We start from the raw sequence: 19,140 nt of genomic DNA on the forward strand, positions 1-19,140 counted from the left end.
CGGCACTTGTTCCCCGCACCTCCATACTCGCCATAGTTCACGCCTGGCTCAAATAAACGTGAATGGCCGCGGAATTCTGAAATTAATGCAAAAATACCAGCTGCTGCCAGTTATGAATACTTTTTTATGAGAAGCGAAACAACAACAACAGGAAAAAAAATTAAACAAGGCCATGTATTCATATATTTGTTTAGCTTTTATATATTTTTTATTACATTTCGTTTCCCCGTTGTTAATCCGCGTGTGTGTTGTGAGCTAAATAAACGAGGAGTCGGCGCCGATAGGTTTCCATTCGCTCATTCCAACAAACATCTTTTTTTTTATGGTGCTTTCAATGCATATTCATTTTGGTATACTCATGAGACTCAACCAGGCGAGGGTTTCCTTCACTCCCGTTGCCTCGAACGTGCTTCCCACCATAAAAAGTTTCCACAGTTTTTATCAGGTTTTTCAATTTTTTCTCCCTTGTTATGATGCTAATTAGGCGGCAGGTTAGTACGCCAGGTAGCCCAGATTATTTTCTTTTTCCTGTGTTTTAAGTTTCACCTGCACAGCGCATCTGGGTTATTTACTAAATTACTCCTTGTCCCGCTCTCGTATTTATTTATGGTTACGCAGACCCAATTTATGTGTGAAGGAAATTCTGACTTGGTTTATGCCGCAAAATGTTAAGTTTTATCGCCGCGGTAATGGTGGTGGTGGTGGTGGTGATGGTGGTGGTGGTGGTGATGGTGGTAGTAGTAGTAGAAGTGGTAGTAGTTTAAGTTTTTCCACATTCGCGTGTTGGTTTAACTATTACTTCTGTTAATTATCTACTACTACTACTACTACTACTACTACTACTACTACTACTACTACTACTACTACTACTACTACTACTACTACTACTACTACTACCACCACCACCACCACCACCACCACCACCACCACCACCACCACCACCACCACCACCACCACCACCTTCCATGTTCTCTAGTTGAGCATTATAAGTTGTCAATATTTTTCTAGGAACTCTGTCTCCTTCACGTTCTCTTATAGAGTTTAGCTGAGATGGAGAGAAGTGAATGCGAGGAAGAGAGGAGAAGGAATGATAATAAATGGAGAGAAAGAAGGGAAATAGGAGAAAGAAGAGAAGACTGAATGGAAGAAGAAAAGAATGTATTGTTTTTTTTTTTTTTTTGCTTTAATGGTAGTAAATGTGTAAGTTACACACACACACACACACACACACACACACACCACCACCACCACCACCACCACCACCAGCGCCACCGCCACCACCACCACCACCAGCCTTCCGAAACCTTGAAAACAGACCAGACAAAAAAGAAGAAAGATAAAAAAGAAAAAAAAAAAAAAAGAGGGAGAGAAAAATCCCGAAACGTCATCTTTTTCCCCTCTCCTGCACAAAGTTTCCCGTGTGGTGTGTGTGTGTGTGTGTGTGTGTGTGTGTGTGTGTGTGTGTGTGTGTGTGTGTGTGTGTGTGTGTGTGTGACCCGGAAAAAGTTTGGCTCTGTTAAGGCATTACTTGTGAGACACCACGAGGAAAGTGTAGTGCACGTGATCCTGTGTGTGTGTGTGTGTGTGTGTGTGTGTGTGTGTGTGTGTGTGTGTGTGTGTGTGTGTGTGTGTGTGCGAACGCTAAGTAGTAATTAGTCATTTTCCTCACCATCATTTCTTTTTCTTCCCCTTTTCCTTTTTTTTTTATTTTCCTCGCCGTCCTTCGGTTTTTTCCCCTGTTGTGTGTGTGTGTGTGTGTGTGTGTGTGTGTGTGTGTGTGTGTGTGTGTGTGTGTGTGTGTGTGTGTGTGTGTGTGTGTGTGTGTGTTGCCTTCCCCTCCCTGTGTTCCCGTGCCTGTTATTACTGTTCTTTCAGGGTCACAGGCAGAGAGAGAGAGAGAGAGAGAGAGAGAGAGAGAGAGAGAGAGAGAGAGAGAGAGAGAGAGAGAGAGAGAGAGAGAGAGAGAGAGATTTAAGCATTGAGTTACGGTGTCAGCAACTTTTTCCACCTTCTCTTGTTTTCTTGTTTCCTTTTCTTCTCCTTTACTTTCCTTATTTTTCCCTATTTCTGAATTTCGTTTCCCCTTTTTTTCCAATTTCTGATTTTTCTTTCTTTTTCTCTGACATTTCCATGTTTTTTTTTCCTAAAGTCCTTCTTCCCTTGTCTCTCTTTACCACTGGCCTTTTCTGATTTCCCTTTCCTTTTCTTTCCCTCTTCGTTCTCTTCCCTTGTTTTTTTCTTTCTCTGATCTCTGACTTTTTTTCCCTTTATTTCTCCTCACCATTCTTTTCTTAACAAATGTTTTTTCCTCTCCATTTGTTGTCACCCTTTTTCCCTCATCTCAACATTTTTTCTTAACTTTTTTCCCTCTCTCTAATTGTCCTCTCTTCTTTTTCCTCAACTTTTTTCCTTAATCTTACTTTTCCTCTCTCTACATGATCTTTCCTATCTTCTTCAAAACCTTTCCCTTAACCTTTCTTTTTCTCTTGTCTAACGTGTTTTCTTAACTTTTTCCTCTATTTGTCCTGTTTTTTCCTATCTTTACCTCTTTCCCCTTCGATTCAGTGCTCTCAAATGTTCTGGTAGCGATAAACAAACCTTTCTCTTTTTTCCCATTCTTTCCTTTTTTTAACTTCCCATTCTTTCCCTTCACGAACAATTACTTCAGCAGTGCAGACAGCCAATAAGTCCATCATGGCGCCGCTTTAGTCCTCGTGATAAATTGTGAACATAATGAAGCTCTTAAAAAAATGGGCAGTTTAATGGATGGAAAAATTTGATCATTTCTGTAAATGAATTGGTGTGATGGAATGATGATGATGATGATGATGGTCTTGATGGTGGTGGTGGTGGTGGTGTTGATTTGTTTGCTTTGGTTTTTTGTGTGTTTGTGTGCTTGATTTGTATGTAAGTGTGTAAGTGTGTGCGGTTAATGATTTGTTTGTCAATCTATCTGTGTGAAATTGGTGACTTTTTTATTAATTTTTGTAAGGATGTCTGTATTTTCACTTGTTTTTATTTTTTTCAGATTTTAAGTCATTTTTGATTCTGAGGATACAAAAATTACCGCTTCTCGTGAATCCTTTCAGTGGTGGACATCCGATAATTTCTTAGCATTTTTCAGACACATTTTTCTACCACAGTATATTAGTTTTGTAGCATAGGAAATATAAAATTGATCCTCTTATTCTTTCTATTCTCTATATGGCCATGCAAATCAAATCCTGTACTGCTTTTAATGGTACTCAAAGACGCTTATGGCAATGAAAGGGGTAATCTTTGTATTTAGTATTTGGTTATTTTATTTATTATTTAGCAACATTTAAGGTTGATTATCATTTGTTTACGTGTTTAAGGACTATATATGTTTTTTTTTCGCGTATAGCTTAACTTCAATGGTAATTTTTTCCTTATACTTCATCCCTTGTTTGTTTATAAATTTGTGATCAGTAAATGTGTTTATCTTTGTGTGTGTGTGTGTGTGTGTGTGTGTGTGTGTGTGTGTGTGTGTGTGTGTGTGTGTCCCTTGTTGTCTTGTTTTCCTCCTTCTATTGTTAAAAATGATAATTATAATCTTATATGACAATGGGTAAGACAAAAGACTAACGTTGCTGTCTAGGTCAATTTTCATTTTTAGATTAAGGGACTGAGGGAAGGATGAGTTTTTCTTTTTCAAGTAATATATAATGCACTTCCTGTCTCCTTTCACTCTGCTTCCTTCACCCCATCAACTACATCCGTCTCTCCCTCCATTCTTCCCTTCTACTTGTTCCTCTCTTTCCCCGTTTCAACCTTCCGTCTTCCACTCGTTTCCACCTTCTTCCTCTCCTTCCCTGTATACCTGTCCCTCCCTTTCCCCCTTTCCTCCTTCCCTCTCCAACTCGCTTCCTCTCTCTTCCCCTTCTTTCTTCTATACCTGTCCTTTCCTTTCCTTTCCTATTCTCTTCATTTCCCTTTTTTTTTCTTGTCTACATTTTTTCTCTTCCTTTCCTCCCCCCATCCTTCCATCTCTTCTTTAACTTTTCTCTTTCTCTCCCTCATCTCCCTCCTTCCTTTCCTCCAACTACCTCTCCTTCTTTCCCTCCCTCCCTCCCTGCATACCTACGATTTCACCTGAGGCTCCTCCGCTTTCTAAATGAAGGGAAGAGACAAAAAATAAAAGAATCCATTTTTTTTTCCTCCTCTCTCTCATTTCTCTGCTTCGTTTTTGTGTTCTCCATTCACGCTTCTGTTGTTTATTTATTTATTTATTTATTTTTTTTTGCTTGTAATTTTTGTTTTGTTATTTGTTTGTTCTTTTATCATGTTCGTCTTTCCTGTCTGAAGGTTTATTTTTGAGTGACGGAATGTGAAAGCTGTTCTATTTTTTAAACAGTGTGAAAGAATAGATTATATTTAGTTCCTGCTCATCTATGTAGGCTTCTATAAAAAAAAAAAAAATAACGAACAAGGGTGGAAGAAGAGGAATAAAATAAAAAAATAAGACATATACGAAAGAAAGTAAGAAGAAAAGGCAAAAGAAGAAGCAAAGGAAAAAACGAGAGAGAGAGAGAGAGAGAGAGAGAGAGAGAGAGAGAGAGAGAGAGAGAGAGAGAGAGAGAGAGAATAACTATTTCATATGCGTATAGTTAGTTTTTAGGTTGTTAAATGATAATGCAGAGTGATTATTCTCTCTCTCTCTCTCTCTCTCTCTCTCTCTCTCTCTCTCTCTCTCTCTCTCTCTCTCTCTCTCTCTCTCTCTCGGTTTTTCCTTTGTTTCTTCTTTTGCTTTTTTTCCTTACTTTCATTCCTATACGTCTCATTTGTTCGTTATTATCTTTTTCTTATCCTTTCGTGTTCTTTATATATCATTTTTCATTTTTTCCTTAACCTTTTTAATTTTCTTACAAGAGTGAATGTTTTATTTTTCTTACTACATTGACTTATTATTGTTTTTTTTTCTCTCTTGTTACAGTAAACATAACGTATTTTTCTTTTCTCTCCAGGTAAATCTTCAGAAGTGCTTGGTTTGGACGACTTTCCAGGTATTTCTAGTTATATTGCCTCTTACGAATTCACATGTTTACTAATTGAAGGCTGTCAGGTGGGTTTATTGGGTAAGGTAAGGCCTGTTGACGATATTTGTTGCTGCTGCTGCTACTTGTGTTATTCATAATGTTGAGAATTATCATGTTCCTGCTACTTTTTTTCTTCTTTGTCTTGTTCCTGTTCTTGTATCGCTTCTTTTTTCCTTCTTGTTCTCCTTTTTGTTGTTGTTGTTGTTGTTGTTGTTGTTGTTGTTGTTGTTTGTTGTTGTTGTTGTTCGTGTTCTTTCCTTTCTGATATGTAGATGGAAGAAAATTAAGTTTTTTCTTTGATAGGCCTTAAGGAAAAAATATATTACTTATCCCTTATTGAAGAATTATGTGTGTTTTCATGTTTTTTTTTCCCCTACACGAGTAATTCAAGATATTTTTTTGGTAAAGATTTCCTGTAATATTATTTTCTATTTTTAGACTAGTTATTCAAGATGATATTAATGTTTTTTGGGTCTGGCTCTCTCTCTCTCTCTCTCTCTCTCTCTCTCTCTCTCTCTCTCTCTCTCTCTCTCTCTCTCTCTCTCTCTCTCTCTCTCTCTCTCTCTCTCTCTCTCTCTCTCTCTCTCTCTCTCTCTCTCTCTCCCTTCACCTTGACCTCAGCACGCCCTAGTTAATCAGGTGGTATCAGTATTTTTGAAGATTTTATCCTTATCTCTCAGCTGCCGGAGCTTCATCGCGGCCTCGCTATTATTAAGACGCTGATAAAAGCACCCGGTAAAGACTTGCTGGGCCTCGAGAGTAAACAGGAAGGCTTTTATCTGGGCATGAGACGGTACCCAAACATGCGAGAACCCGTCTTGTGTGGATAGGAGGGATGGCAAGGGTTCGGGTGTGTAAAGGGATGGGTTTAATCTTTTATGACTACTACTAATACTGCTATTGGTATGTTTTTTTTATTTATTTATTTTTTTTGTGGGGGTTTGTTTGTTTGTTTGTTTGTTTGTGTTTTTTTTGGGGGGTGTCATTCAGTTGGGTTAGTTTTATGTTAGGTAGGTTATGCGTTTTTTTTTCTGCGTTTTTCGTTTTGTTTTTGTTTTTTGTTTTGTTTTGTTCTGTTCTTGGTCGTGGTGGTGGTGGTGGTGGTTCTGTTGTTGTTGTTGTTAGTTTTACTGTTTTTCTCTCTTTTTCTGCTTCTTTTTCCTCCTCCTTCTCCTCTTCCTGTGGTATTATTACTAATCCTCGCTTATCCTCACTTTTATTCTCAAACATTTTATTATCTTTTTTCCACATTTTCTATAACCTCATTCACTAACACTTCAGAAATCAATTTATCGTCATTTCACCTCATAACAAGTAATTTTCTCTATTAATAACCTCTCCTTGTTTACTTTCTTATTTTAGTGCTACTCTCTCTCTCTCTCTCTCTCTCTCTCTCTCTCTCTCTCTCTCTCTCTCTCTCTCTCTCTCTCTCTCTCTCTCTCTCTCTCTCTCTCTCTCTCTCTCTCTCTCTCTCTTAATTACTTCTGTCTCTTATTCCCACAACAGACTTTTCTACTTATAAAAACTCGTAAAAAACAGGTAATTTCTTTTTATCATTAACCCTTTCTTGTTTACTTCGTCTTTTTACCACTACTGCCTTCCTCAAATTTTCCTTTTTTTTTCTTTTTTCCTTTTATCCCTTACTTCCACAAGACGCTTCTCTACCCATAAAACTCTTAAAACAGGTAATTTCCCTTAATCAATAACCTTTTCCTGTTTACCTTCCTCTCTTGCCGCTACTTTCCTCTCCCTCTTACTCTTAATTCCTCCCGCTTCTTACCCCCACAAGACTCTTCTTTACTCATCAAAACTTCATCATCCCCCTTCTTCATCCTGCCCAGATTACTTTCCCTCCCCTAAGCGCCTCCCACGCTACCCTAAGTTCCCTCACCTGCCTCACCTTTTTTCCCGGCCACCTCATTACCAAGTTCGCCCAATTTGCTTTCCTCAACCGTGCCCTCAGGAGCTCAGGAAGGTCGTTGAGGGCAGTTAGAAGCCCTTCTTGTTGATCTTTAAGTTTTTTTTTTCAAGTTGTTTCATTAGTTCTTCGTTACCTGTAGGCACCTTGTGTGTGTGTGTGTGTGTGTGTGTGTGTGTGTGTGTGTGTGTGTGTGTGTATGTGTGTGTATATGCTAGTTTGTCCCCTTGCTTTTGTATTTACGTGTTTTTCTTTCTCTTTTTCTATCCCTGTTTCGTCTTTGAAAAGGCTTGTTATTCTCTCTCTCTCTCTCTCTCTCTCTCTCTCTCTCTCTCTCTCTCTCTCTCTCTCTCTCTCTCTCTCTCTCTCTCTCTCTCTCATCCATAAGCTGCTGTGTTTTTGTTCTTGTATCTTTTCCTTTTCCCTGTTTCCTATTCTGTGTTTCCATTTTGTTCTGTTTCCGATTTTTTTTCCTGCTCTCTACTCCTTTTATTGTTGATTTCCCTTCCTATCCTCTCCCTTCTTTCCCCTCGATTTTCCCCTCGTTGTTTTCCATTGATCATCATATCTCTTCATTGGTGCCTTCTTTTCACTTTATCTTCCTTTTTTTTTTTTACCATTCTCTCTCTCTCTCTCTCTCTCTCTCTCTCTCTCTCTCTCTCTCTCTCTCTCTCTCTCTCTCTCTCTCTCTCTCTCTCTCTCTCTCTCTCTCTCTCTCTCTCTCTCTCTCATTCTCGGGACGATTAATTCCTTGATGTGTGCTTTCAATTTTTTTTCTTCTTTTCACTTCTTTTTATATTTGCAATTTTTCTTATTTAATTTTTTTCTTATTTTTTCTTCTACTGTCATTTTAGTGTTTTTTTTTTCTTCTTCCTTCGTTTCCACCTATCTTCCTTTCTTCTTTGGATTCCTTTTTCTGTACCATTTGTCTTTCACTCATAGTTGACCTTTTCATTCATTTAATTATCTTTTCTTTCTCTTTTCTATTTTCTTGGGGTTATTTTTCATCCATTTCTCTTTCTTTCGTTTGTTCACTGGCTTTGATGTTTCTTCCTTCCCTCTTTCTTTTCCTTCAATTCCAGTTTTGCTTCTTTATTCTATATTTTCCTTCAGTTTATCTCTTATCTTTGTTTTCCTTTAGACTTTTTCATCCTTTCCTTTTCACCTTTTCCTTTTTCCCTCTTTCACTTCAAGCGATTTCCTTTTTTTCCCCCTTCCTCTTTTTTATTCTTTGGTTCTGTTCACTTTCTGTTTCTATTATATTTTTCCTCTCCGTTCTCTCTCCCTTTTCCTTTCCCTTGCTTTTCTTCTCCCCTTCCGAGATCTCTTTTTAGGGGATCAAACTTTTGGAGATAAATTTCTTAACTTTGTTTTTCATGAGGCCTCGGCAAAGAACTTTCAATTAATGTCCTGACGAAGAACTATTAGCATGCATGAATTAAATTTGACTTTTAATGGAAGTAACTAAAAGATCTAACACTAATGTACAGACGGGATGAATATAAATCTGGGTACATGCATTATATTTGAATTTTTAATGGGAGAAAGAGAAATACTAAGGCAAGGACTAGAAAATAGAAAAAAATAATAATAATATAGTGTAGAAAGAAATTATGTTTGTAAATGCATTTATTTTTCTCTTTGATTTTATGTCGTTTGTTGTTGTTGTTTTTTTTTATCCTCTCAGACATATGTGCTTTAAATTTAAGCTTTTATACTAACTTAAAACTAAAATAGATAAAAAATAAATAAAGTAAAATAAATAAATAGATAAATAAATAAATAAATAAATAAATAAAATAAGAAATTAAATACTTTTGTACGTAAAACATAACTTTATAAAATATATCCATTTATTCTCTCTTTTTTTTTTTTATGCTAGTTTAGAAATAAAAATGGTACAAAACAAGCATAGTTGTGCGGCTGTTTAAAAAAAGAAATCGGGAAAGCTGGTGTTTTTATGTTGATATCACAGTTGCCTAAAATTTCATTCATAAACCACAATGTTTCTTTACCATCCACCACCGCTCCCCCCACAGAAAAAAAGCTCATTTGCATATTCATAGACCTGAATATATCTTTTCCAACAACAACAACAATAACAAAAAGAAAATTGTTACATTCTCTCTTATTTTCATCTTCCGTTACAAATCAGAAAGGCAGGAGGCAGAATCATATTTCCTTGCTTGTTACCCAGACGGAAGAGCCACTGATAATTGGCAGTACCTTGGGAGAGGCAGAGAACTGGAGTTATTTCTATGTAAATCTGTGTGAAGGAACATCGACCTTGCTTACCTACAATATTCATTTTAAGGGAAGTGAAGTGGTACGGTCTGCGTTGGCTAAGGTGAACTGGAAGCCACGCCCCTTTCTGCCATCCCTCTCTGGCGTGACAGCTGATTGGTGCTTTTGTGATGCTTTTGATATCTAACCGAGTTTTATATAAGATAATTTAAGATGATTTAAAACACATCAGTTATTCTTGCCCTGAACTAATTTTTCAACCTTTTCACTGCCATGCTTGTCCTTCGCTAACCTTCCTGGTACTCTAAGAATGTTTGTATGGAGAGGAGAGAAAAAGGAGGAAAGAGGTTATTTTCGTCTTTTTACGAGTTAGCATAAATTAGTGTCAAAAAAGTTATAGGCATTGAAGAAATTTGTGTAGTGGTGAAACGGTTTATCATCAACACGAAAGCAATGGTAATATCACAGCTTTGACTAAAGAGAGAAAAAAAGGAAAAAGGAAAACAGATCACATATATCACGTACACAATGGCATCCATATGAGTGTCGACACGCGCCACGGGAGACAGCAGCACTGTGGAGAGCTTTATGTAAATAATGTGTCACTTATTTCCTACATTTTTGTAAAGAGTCGATACTATGATTTTACTGTTTCCGTATTGACGTCTTTGAGAATCAGCTTATTTGTTTATTTGTTTATTTATTTTCAATTGTAAGAGGGACACTGGTCAAGGGTAACAAAAAACTCGAAGCAAAGGTTCACCTCAATGCCATTCCCTTAACAGAAGTCAAAAAAGATCATCGGTAATTGAAGGATAAGTGTCTTGAAACCCTCTCATGTCAGAGTTAGCAGATAGCATGACTGAAACTATTTTGAATATATAAACTACAATTGGCAGGAACATTTGAAGTGAATTTAATTTTAGATCAAGGCTAATAGTTAATGTGATTGAGAATTACTTAATTACAAAAACAAGTGAGAGTTTAACGAACATTACTAGTGATATTCAGTCCAAAGAGGAAGAGACAGAGAATGCGGCTTTTCACCTTAGCCACATTTAATGCATTTCATGTTAGGTTTCTTTTTTGTACAATTTTAGTGCAACGGTAATTTACATATTCGTTTGCATTGAGAGAGAGAGAGAGAGAGAGAGAGAGAGAGAGAGAGAGAGAGAGAGAGAGAGAGAGAGAGAGAGAGAGAGAGAGAGAGAGAGAGAGACAATAATCTGCTCATACGTTTCATAGACGAAAATATTGCATTAATCTGCACAAGCCTTTTAGAGAGAAAGAAAACGCAACACGCGACTTGAAATCGAGTTAGAAAGAAAACGTAGCGCGTTGTTGTAATTCTTTTGAGACGAAATGTTGCACGGAAATGTTAATCCCATTAGAGGAAGAGAACCTTGGACGCTACCGGACCCCGTTATGCAGGAAGAAAACGGAGTGCGAAATTTGTAAGCTAAAAAAAGAAAACGTAGCTGAAAATTGGTAATTGAAAGATAGAAAGGAAAACAGCACACCGTTTGTAACTGAAATAGAAAATATATTATCAAATTTGTAATGAAAAAGGAAATGTATCACGAAATTTAATATAAAAAAGAAAACTGATCACAACATTGATAATATAAAAGAAAAAAAAATAAAGAAATAACACCAAATCTGCTATAAAAATAAATAAATAAATAAATAACGATAAATTTCTAATGTAAAATAATCAAAATTTTTAACGAACACTCAGAATTATAACAAAACAAGTAAAAAAGAGAGAAAACCAATAACATAACCAGAAATACAAAACCGTACCGCACGTAAATAGTACTCCCGTTGGAAAGAAAGAAAACGGAGTATGAAATTTGCAGCCCCGTTCAAAAAGCAGAATCATTTCCCTTCGTGGCGACAGACGTTACCTCACCGTGTCGTGAAGCAGGATCGCCGCGCCTCGTCCAGACATCGCCGGTGGACGTACGATTATGTCTTTATTTTATGATTTACAAGACTTTTCATTAACTTTTATTAACTGGGATCCATGAGGGGGAGACGCCACGTCCCTCGAGTCATGTCGTAATTAAAGTGACTGGAAATTACCTTTATAAATCACTAGTAATCCTACAGCGGAAGAGAAAATCAAGTAAAAAAAGTTAGGAAAAAAATAATTCACCAATACAAGACAAAGGGAAGCTGATAAAGATAGACTGGGGAAAGAAATGCTGCCGTGGGAAGTCTATTACATGTTTTGTGGAGAGAGGAAAAAAAAAAGCTTTGCCGTGGACGAGTTCAGCTTAAATTACTCCTGAAATGAGGCTGTCACCCGCTCTCCCTCCCTCACTTCCTTCCCTCTTCTCCTCCATTCTTCCTCTCTCTTTTTCCCTCCCTCCCTCTCTCCCCTTTCTCTCTCCCATTCTTCTCTTCCAGTTGCCATCACGCTCTTGGACGGACACACACACACACACACACACACACACACACACACACACACACACACACACACACACACACACACACACACACACACACACACACACACACACACACACACACACACACACACACACACACACACACACACACACACACACACACACTTTCCTCCCCAGGACAGCCCTCCATTTTGCTATTTCCTGTCCTTTAATCTCTCTCTCTCTCTCTCTCTCTCTCTCTCTCTCTCTCTCTCTCTCTCTCTCTCTCTCTCTCTCTCTCTCTCTCTCTCTCTCTCTCTCTCTCTCTCTCTCTCTCTCTCTCTCATACAGTTCCCTCTTTCCGTGTCATTCGTCTCCCTACTTCTCTCTCCCTCCCTGTTTCCTTCTCTCCCTTCCTCCTCTCGTCCCTTGTGTACTCTTTCCCTTCTCTCTCTCCTTTCTTTCTCTCTCTCTTCCTCATTTCACACTGCCTTCCTTCCCTCCTTCCTTCCTTCTTCCCTTCCTCTTGTGTCTTCCCTGTTTTCGTAGTTCATTCCTCTTTACCCTTCAATCACTCTCTATTCCCTTGGTTCTCTCGCGCCCTCTTGTTCCTGTCTCTCCCTGTCTCTCCCTGCCTGTGCACTCGTTCCCATCCATTCCCTCTCTGTCTTTTCCCTCTATTTTGCATCCCCACTCGCGGAGGAAGGGCAATCGTGGGACACCAATGCATAGATATTGTTCCCATGATACGTTCCCAGTGCAGGTTCGCTTCTCTAATCCCCAGTCCGTCTGTGTCACAAGGCGCGGGGCTCAGTGATCGTCTCTCGTAGCGGTGAGTGAAACGAGAATTGAGGTTTTTGCTAATTGGAGTTTTGTGACATTGTGACTTTCTGGGATTCATCAGTGTATTGGTTATTTTTTTTTTCATATGTTCTTTTCTTATTTGAGTGTATAGTGAAATTTCTTAACGTTTTTTTTTTTATTCCCTTAAATAGTGACATCTTAGATACTTGATTCTGTTTTTTTTTTTTCTGGGATTCGTCAGTGTATTTGTTTATTTTATTTATTTATTTTTTTTTCAATATGTTCTTCTTTATATTAGCGTATAGAGAAAATTTTTACTTTTTTTATTCCCTTTTATTTTAGGAAGTTGATTTTGTGACTTCTGGGATTAATTTGTGCATTTCTTTTTTCATATATTATTTTCTTTTACGAGTATAGAGCATTTTAGATACTTGATTTTATGGTCGTTGGTTTCAGTAATTTCGTTAATTAATTCTTTTGCTACCAGACAAATTTTCCCATAAACGCTAATACACTTATTTCTGTGATTTTGTGACTAGTTCTGTCTACTTTGCGATCGGTACGTGCATGACTGTTTATTTAAATTTTATAACATCTAATTTACTTTCCTCGAGTCGTTATTCGCAATATTTTTGTGTCTTTTCTTTCACAGATAAATCCAGCGCTTTTGAAGTGATCCAAATTTCATTCCTAACACGATAGAATATATATGTATTCTTGTATGATGAATATTAATCTCCTTAATTTAACAACATCATTCTCTGACCTCTTTCTGTTTAAACACCAAAAGGCTTTCAGAGATTAATTTCCAAACGATGGTCTCTTAAATATGTATGGGCTTCGGAAAGACAAAACCATGTAACGTTTATTCCATCCTGTTTTCCCGTGTTCACGCAAAGAATTTTCAGTGTTCTGCATGCTAACAAGGACGAACATGAAGGGTTAAAAAATAATTGTTTGGTGTTGTTATGCATTGGAAATATATATGGTCTTGTGTTTGATTGCCTGAGGTTATGGCCGTGGCTTTGAAGGTGTGTGTGTGTGTGTGTGTGTGTGTGTGTGTGTGTGTGTGTGTGTGTGTGTGTGTGTGTGTGTGTGTGTGTGTGTGTGTGTGTGCTGGGGGGGTATGTCTATGTATGTCTGTTTCATATTATTGTTATGCATTGAAAATTGGACATGACTGGAGTATTATTTTTTCCAGGCAACACTTTCTCAAATAGTAATTTTCCTGACTTTCTTTCTTCATAATCAACATACGTATATTTCCTCCATATTCCCAGCAGCCACACTCACTCACACAACACTCATCAACCTGACTTCATGACGGGAACCAAATCAAGGAAACGTGTAATATTTTCTAATCAACAGTTTTTATCAATATATTTTCCTGACTTTTCTCCTCACAATCACCATATATTCCTCCCGATCAACCACACTTACCCTCACAACACTCAACAGGAACTCAACACGAACCACATTAAAGAAACATAATATACATCCAAGTTACACGTTTCACCACTAAACCATACTTAACCTCACAACACTCAATATGAAATCTCATCACGAACCACATTAAAAAACGTAACATACACTCAAGCAACACGTTTCACCGCTCAAACCTGACCTCCTTTCCTCATAACCCCCCATACATAACTCAACAAAACCCATCAAACAAACACGAACCGAATTAAAGAATCGAAGGCAAGGAAAGGAATGAAAACTCAGCAAACATTTTTCCCATTGGCATTTTTCACGTATTTGGGTTGAAGATCGCGTGCATTCCTCGTCCATATTTCCACGTGTTAAACGAATATTGTGTGATACCGCTGCCACCTTACAGTGCATTTGGGATTCTGGAATGGGAATGGCCCGGTGAGGTGATCTTCCTCCGCCTCGATGTCGTAAGAAGGATTTTTCAAACTGCTTACACTCCCCGGCACGAAATTCCCACGCTTGCTTCCCGGAAATTGGAAGTGCAGGAATTGGATTGTTCGCATGCAGTGTAGCTTGTTTGAGAGAGAGAGAGAGAGAGAGAGAGAGAGAGAGAGAGAGAGAGAGAGAGAGAGAGAGAGAGAGAGAGAGAGAGGGGTAAGTGGTAGGTGTATCGTCTACGTTTGTGTTGTGGGAGTGATTGCGAGAGAGAGAGAGAGAGAGAGAGAGAGAGAGAGAGAGAGAGAGAGAGAGAGAGAGAGAGAGAGAGAGAGAGAGAGAACCATACTTACTGAAACATGTCGGGAAAGTAGATTCCAGAGAGAGAGAGAGAGAGAGAGAGAGAGAGAGAGAGAGAGAGAGAGAGAGAGAGAGAGAGAGAGAGAGAGAGAGAGAGAGAGAGAGAGAGAGAAAGAGTCCACGTAAGCAAAACTATTAACAGAAATATATATACATGAAAGCCTGTTAGGAATAAAAATTTGACCAGCTGGAGTTTCTAAATGATAGGTGAAAGAAAACGAAAGAGACAGAAATATCGCCGATAAGGACTCGGGGAAACTGAATTAGAGAATATATCAAATGAGGAAACAATGGAGAAAAGTAAATTAACAGATCATGAGGAATTAAAGAGCAGAACGGGGGAGAGAGAGAGAGAGAGAGAGAGAGAGAGAGAGAGAGAGAGAGAGAGAGAGAGAGAGAGAGAGAGGAAAACAAAGGGATTCAAACGTGCATTTCCACAGAAAATGAAAAAGACTAACACTATCAAGAGAGAGAGAGAGAGAGAGAGAGAGAGAGAGAGAGAGAGAGAGAGAGAGAGAGAGAGAGAGTGAGAGTAATATGATATTGATTCCACGTTTGTTTAATATCAACAAGAGATATAAAAATACTGAGAGCTGATTGGCTAATAGATATGAACCCGGGCTGTGTTGACCAATCAGGAGGCTTGACACTTTTCCCCCGGCCAGTGATAATATCGAATGGTATCTCGCTTATCTAAATATTCAGCTGAACTCGCTAAGCCTTATGGGACATTTTAATAACCGCAGTCATAAATGGTAAGATCTCTCTTCAAATTTATTCATTTATTTTCTAAAGTAAAAAACAAAGTAATACGACAGATTTTTTAAACTGATTTGTGTGTATTTTTTTGTTGCTCTTTTGTAATCAGATGCATTTTGATTACGTACTTCCTAAGAGAATATTAATAACGTTTTCTTTTATTCCTGGAAGAATTAATTAATGTTCATATTTTATGCTTTTTTTTATTATTATTATTATTAATATTATTATTTTCTTTTTTTTATATATAGATCTACTTTTTGATAGGTCTAGATACGGTCGAATGCTCCTTTAATTTATACGTGGGGAGACTACATCCTCCGTTAAACACTGAAGACGTAGTTGTCGAATGCTCCCTCTAATACATCAGTGAGGGGGTCGAATGCGCCGCGTAAAACACACCCGGAAGAGTGGTCAAATGCGCCATTCCGAGCGTCGCTTGAGGGGGTGTTCGGATGCGCCCTCGGTAAATATATCGCGTGGTGGTCGTCGTGGGAGTGATCCAATGCGCCTTTTCACACACCATCTGCTGGGAGAGGGAAAGTTAGCGATGGCTTGGGTCAGGGAGAGGGGAGAGAGGGAGAGGTGTATATTATTTGGCGGTGAGGGGAGAAGGTGGTGGCGAAGAGGGGAAAAGAGGGGAGATGAAGATATGGAAGAGAAAAAAGGAGAAGCAACAGAATTTAATCTAGTTTCCTTTTCACTAATTCGGTTAAGTCAGCGTATTTTGCCAAGATATTTTAAACAATAGCTAATCTTTAATTCCTTACTTTGATTTATTTCTCTAGATTCAAATTAAAACCAGGATACAAAAAAAATAAAAAGAATAACTCATGTCTTTTATTTGCTGATAATGTTTCAATGAGGAAGAAGAAAGAAGAGATGGGAAAGAACAAGGCATAAAGTAAAAATTAGGAAAGAAAATTGATACGGGAAAGAGAAGGGAAAGGAAGAGGAGGAATCGAGGAATATTGGATAGATGGGGGAAGGGGAAGGAAGAGGTAGAAGTGAGAAAAAAAAAAGAGATAGAGGGGTATAAGAAAAAAATAAAGAGGAAAGAGGAAGAAGAAAGAAGAGGGAAGAGGAAGATAGGAGTGATGGGAAAGGAGGAAGATATGAGAAGGAAAGAGGAGGAAGGGAGAAAAAAGAAATATCGAGGGAGGAAAAGAGAGGAAGCAGATAGGAGACACGTGGAAGGAGGAGGAGAGGAGGAGGAGAGGAGAGGGAGAGGAGAGAGATAGCATAGAAGAAAAAAAGTAAGTGAGGGAAGCAGGAAATATAGTCAGGGGAGGAAATGGTGTCATGATAATATCTCAGATCGATACTTGTTGAGGGAAAAAATTTACTTAACTCTCTCTAGGACTTTACTTCACATCACTGAAGCTTCGAACACCTGAGGAAAAGTTCGAAACACGGATGAAACGTTTTAGATACTCAGTTCGAAGTTTTAACCACTCGCGCAAAAAATACACAGTGGACAAAAGAACGTTCTAAGCACCTCTAGGAATTCCAGGATACGTCTCTTTGCAATCCAACGTTTTCAGTGTCAAGCAACGTTTTAGGCACTGAGTTCAAAGTTTTATTAAGCACTCAGGCAAGAAATAAACAGCACAAAACAACGTTCTATAGACTCCCAGGAAACGTTCCTTTTTTGTTGTTGTTATCTGGCGTAATATTTTGAGTGTCGAGCAACGTTTTAAAACACGCAGCAACATGTCAAACACCCAGAAAACTTTTGAAAACGAACTGCACAACATTTTTTTTTTTATATATATAACATGGAAGCAAAATTTTTACACCACGCTACGCAGAAACTCCTCACTTCACCAGAAAACGTTTCAAACTACCTTGCTTCAACGTTTCAATCTCAGTAACGTTTCAGACCACCACCATCACCACCATCGATACTCAGCAACGTACCAACACCTCTTACTTTCACGCCACCACCATCAACATTAGCCAACAATCATAGCATTAATTTTTATTCAACAAATACGGACAGAAACCCACGATTCTACACATAAAAGCCCAGAAGACTAAATGGGCGCCAGAAAAGGACTCTAATCGCTTTAACTACAAAAAAATCAAATAGTCTGTAGTGGGAAACTATGTAGGGGATGGGAAATAAGGTTACTTGTGCTCCGTAGGTCGTGCAAGGGTAGGCCTACACGCATTCATGTTCCCTGCGGTGTAAAGGTGATATTAGCAAATTAGGTAGTGCGGGAGGCCTCGTTTTTTTCATTAGTGGAGTAGCGTCATACTGTTACAAACTCACTCTCCCTTTTTGTGGAGTGGAAGGAAGAGGAAGAGGGAGAAGTGGAGGGGAAGGAAAGGAGGGGAAGTAGGTGGGTCTGGGTCTAATTAGGCAGAGTTTTGGTGTTCCCAGGAAGAGGCAAAGAATACAGGAAGGTCTCTGAGTGTTTTTTGTTTTTATTTTTGTTATTTTTTTTTCTTTCCTCGCTTCGTTTTGTTGCTCTGTTGATGAATCCGGAATGGTGTTAATGGGTTTTGTAATTGTTTAATTGTCAAGGTCATTTGTCAGGTTTTTATTTAGTAATGGTGGTGACTTGCCCGCGCACAAACACACACACACACACACACACACATGAAAGTATCGCATTTCAACGATAAAAGCGAACTGCAACACAAAAAATGCAACACAAAAATTAACCTTTAAACCAAGAGCCGAAGTACGGAATCGCAACACAAAACTTAACTTCTTTACTACTAAACTTCTTTACTGTGTTCCTCGCGACCCTCTTGTTCAGCTAATTCACTTACGGCTCACCATTACTTAGAAACACGACCCCACTTATACTTAACAACATCAAGCAGACTTTTTCCTCAAATTAACTGAGTTTCTCCCTAAATCTCACGAGAGAAAATGGGAAATACGTAGCATCATATAAAAAAAAAGAGAGAACGTAAATTTAGAGTAAAAGAAAAATGGGTTTAGATAGTGTTTCTCTCTCTCTCTCTCTCTCTCTCTCTCTCTCTCTCTCTCTCTCTCTCTCTCTCTCTCTCTCTCTCTCTCTCTCTCTCTCTCTCATACATCCAGTTAATGTTTTACCATTTATGGGAATTACAGTACAAAAACGCCCTGTACTTCATGTTTCTTTAGTTCCCCCTGCAATTTTCCTAACGAAGCGAAAACGGGAGTTGAAACAGACACCCCAAGTACTATATATTTTTTATGAACATTTTGCATGAGTGTAATTCCCGGTGAAAAGTGCAATATGGAATGGAAGCTGGAGTAATTAGCAGGAAAGTCTGTTATTAATACGTAACACTTTTCATAAATGTATATAGCTATTACGTAACTTTCTTTTTTTTTTTTTTACTGGTATTTGGAAGTCTGGGATATGAAACAGCAGGAAATAAAAAAAAAAAAGGAAAAATAGAGATTAAAAGCAGGTGAAGACTTGAGTATCAGTAGAAGTCTGAAATATGCAACGAGAAGCAAAATAAGAAGGAAAAATAAAGAAAAAAAATCAGGTGTAAATTTAAGTATAAGTAATGAAACAGTGTAATATGTAACAGCAGAAAATAAAAGGGAAGGAAAAATAAAGAACAAAATCAGGTGGAAATTTAAGTATCAGTAATGAAACTCAGTATTATGTAGGAAATAAAAGATAAAGAATAAAAAGCAAGGCGGACATATCTGTTAAGTATCAGTGAAATCTTTTATAAATGATTAATGTCGACGATCCACGGAGGAAATCCTTGTGTGTAA

The sequence above is a fragment of the Scylla paramamosain genome, chromosome 46 (genome assembly GCF_035594125.1).
Source record: "Scylla paramamosain isolate STU-SP2022 chromosome 46, ASM3559412v1, whole genome shotgun sequence".
In the NCBI taxonomy this organism is placed as follows: Eukaryota; Metazoa; Arthropoda; class Malacostraca; order Decapoda; family Portunidae; genus Scylla; species Scylla paramamosain.